Here is a 3,341-nt window from a genome sequence, read left to right on the forward strand (position 1 = left end):
AGAACCGGGCCTTTGACTTTGCTCATGTCAGGACGAGGTTCTCCTCCTGTTCCTGACATGGCTATGAGGGCACATTAGGGCACTGTAAGGCCTCTCCCCCCATTCAGTCTAAAAGAATCGGGCCTTTGACTTTGCTCATGTCAGGAGGAGGTTCTCCTCCTGTTCCTGACATGGCTGTGGGGGCACATTAGGGTGCTGTAAGGCCTCTCCCCCCATCCGGTCTAAAAGAATCGGGCCTTTGACTTTGCTCATGTCAGGACGAGGTTCTCCTCCTGTTTCTGACATGGCTGTGGGGGCACATTAGGGCGCTGTAAGGCCTCTCCCCCCATCCGTCTAAAAGAACTGGACCTTTGACTTTGCTCATGTTAGGATGAGGTTCTCCTCCTCTTCCTGACATGGCTGTGGGGGCACATTAGGGCACTGTAAGGCCTCTCCCCCCATCCGGTCTAAAAGAATCGGGCCTTTGACTTTGCTCATGTCAGGACGAGGTTCTCCTCCTGTTCCTGACATGGCTGTGGGGGCACATTAGGGTGCTGTAAGGCCTCTCCCCCCATCCGGTCTAAAAGAACCGGGCCTTTGACTTTGCTCATGTCAGGACGAGGTCCTCCTCCTGATCCTGATATGGCCGTGGGGGCACATTAGGGCATTGTAAGGCCTCTCCCCCAATCCGATTTCGAGATAGTCAGACTTTCATTTTAGGTATGTTAGGATGGGGTTCTCCCCCCGCTCCTAACATAACTTTGTTTCAGGCGTTTGGAGGGGTCATATCCAGTTGTGACAAATCCATGCCAGATGGGAAGAGTACGTCAAGTAGAAAGAAATTTAGATTCAAGGTGAAATCGTAAGTGATACATTTACAAATTTTTTGAGTTCCACGGTTGCGGGAGGTCTGCTCCTCCTTGAGGCCCTCCGGTGATGGAGTCGATGGTCCCGATGGGGGGCCGATCCCCGGTTGCTCCTACCTTCTTGGCGGTTCAGGCTGCGGAAGGGCCCTTGGCCGATCTCCTCTACCCTCAGGCCTGCGATGGATGAACCTGTCGAGTCGACCTCGCCGAATGAGCTCCTCGATCTCATCCCAGAGCTGGATGCATTCCTCTATGTCGTGGCCGTGGTCACGGTGGTAGAGACAGAACTTGTTGGGGTTGCACTTCCCGGGGTGTGTGTGCATCCTCTCCAGCCTAGGGAGCTGCTCCCTGACCTCCATCAGTACCTGGGCCTTCGAGGCATTGAGGGGGGCATAGTTGCGGATCTCTCTGGTGGGGAACCCCGTCGAACCCCACGATCCGGACTTCTCTGCCTGCGCACCCGGGGTGGAGTATGGGCGCGCTTGTGCCCAAGAGGAGATCGAGAACGCAGTCGGGCTTCCCTTGGCCTTTTTTCAATTGCGGGCTTACTTGAGCCTCCCGCTTGCCGCTCCCTCGCTGTCTCTTCATTCTTCATGTTGAAGGCTTCTTCCGCTCGGGCGTATCCTTCAGCCCGAGCTAGAAAATCAGCAAAATCTCTGGGGTCCTTCTTCTCCAGGGAGAACAAAAGGTCATTCTTCTGAAGGCCACCCTTCAGGGCGGCCATTGTGACTGATTGGTCCAAGTTCTGGACCTCCAGCACGCGATGTTGAAACGATTGATGTAGGCCCGAATGGACTCCCCTTCCCTCTGCTTGATGTTGATGAGGGACTCCGAACCCTTTCGGGGGCACCGACTGCTGACAAAATGGGCCACGAATTGGTGGCTCATTTGATCGAAGGAAAAGATGGTACCCGATTTCAAAGCGAGTACCAGTTCCTCGCCGCTCCCTTCAAGGTGGATGATAAGGCCTGGCATAGGATGGCATCAGGAGCACTGTGAACCAGCATCATCATCCGGAAGGCCTCCAGATGATCAATCGGGTCCAAAGTTTCGTCGTAGCTTTCGAACTGGGGAAGCTTGAAGTTTGGCGGGATCGGTTCCTGCATGATCATTTGAGAGAAGGGAGGGTCAGTACAAATATCCTCACCATAAGCGGGGGGTACATGGCAGAGTTCTTCGATCCGTCGGTTCATCTCCTGGAGCCTCCGATCCAGAAAATCCTCTCGACTTCGAGTCTCGAGAGTCCTCTGGCAGAATGGGGGCAGGGATCTTCCAGGGGTGGAGTCGTGGTCCGATTGAGGGCTCTCCACCCTCGGGTTCATTTTCCCAGGAAGGACGGGGCAGCTGGCCCAGGTGGCCCGCCCCGCCGCTGGATTCTGGTGCTCCGGGGATGCCCTTTCGGGCGTACCGATGCCTGCGGCTGCTGTTGCTGCATAGCTTGCACAGCTTCAATGAGGCCTCTGACCTGCTGCGCCAGCAGGTCAAACTGCTCCACACCGACCGCCGTCGTCGGAGGAGGAGGAGGAGGTTGAGAAACAGGAGGGGAGGCCGGAGCCTGAGATCTGGCCGCGGAGGTCGTGGACCGTCACGTGGATGCCTTGCGGGGAGGCATCGAGTAAGGATCCCGAGGGGGAGACAGGGGGTGGGTGCCGGAGGAGACGATCGGAGGTGGCTCCGTTGAGCGCTCCTTTAAGAACAAGGGTACTGCAAAGGTTCAGTCCCTTCCTCTAGCGCCAATCCTGTTGGTGCAAAAATTCGCTTGCGTCGGAGAAGCTGGAGTCGAGGGAGTCGCGGTCGCCGCCGGGACCTGCAAAGGAAGTCTAAACCGGAGGTGGGGTTGCTCCGGCAAGACCCTCCGATGCTCAAGTCAGTTCTCAACCTCAACAAGAATGGAGTACTCGAACAGAGAATTTAGCAAAGTTTTGAGGTAAAAACTAAAAGCTTATAGAATAACGTATCTAGGACCCCCTTTTATAGGCAGAGGGGGCGGTAGCCTGATAGCGATATCTGTAACCGTCTGGCAGTGGGCTGCCCAGGGTTAGGCAGAGTTTGTTGCAAAGAGTAGTGGAGTGGACCCGTGGCTATCATCGGAGTGTGCCACGTAGAGTCTGCCGAGGGAAGTGGAGCGGCATCCGTTGTCGCGACTTGCCAGCGGATGGAAGAATCACACGGTATCCGTCGTAGGAAGTGGAGCAGGATTGTGGCCGTTATCGTGGCTTGCCAGGGAGTAGTGGAGCTGCGCGGGATCCATCATAGGAAGTGGAGCAGTGCTGTGATCATTACTGTGGCCTGTCAGGGAGTGATGGAGCTGCGCGGAATCGCCGCAGGAAGTGGAGCGAGATCGTGGTGGTTGCTGTGTCGCGCCTGGGAGTGCAGATCCGTCGGCTGAAGTTTGGCAGCGGTCGGAGCTGATGACGGAGTCCGGCTCCCGTAGGAGTCCGGGCGGAGTCCTCCTGCAATTAAAGTTAGGTGCGAAGTCAGGCTCCCGTAGGAGTC

Source organism: Elaeis guineensis, chromosome 8 (assembly GCF_000442705.2).
Source record: "Elaeis guineensis isolate ETL-2024a chromosome 8, EG11, whole genome shotgun sequence".
NCBI classification, from domain to species: Eukaryota; Viridiplantae; Streptophyta; class Magnoliopsida; order Arecales; family Arecaceae; genus Elaeis; species Elaeis guineensis.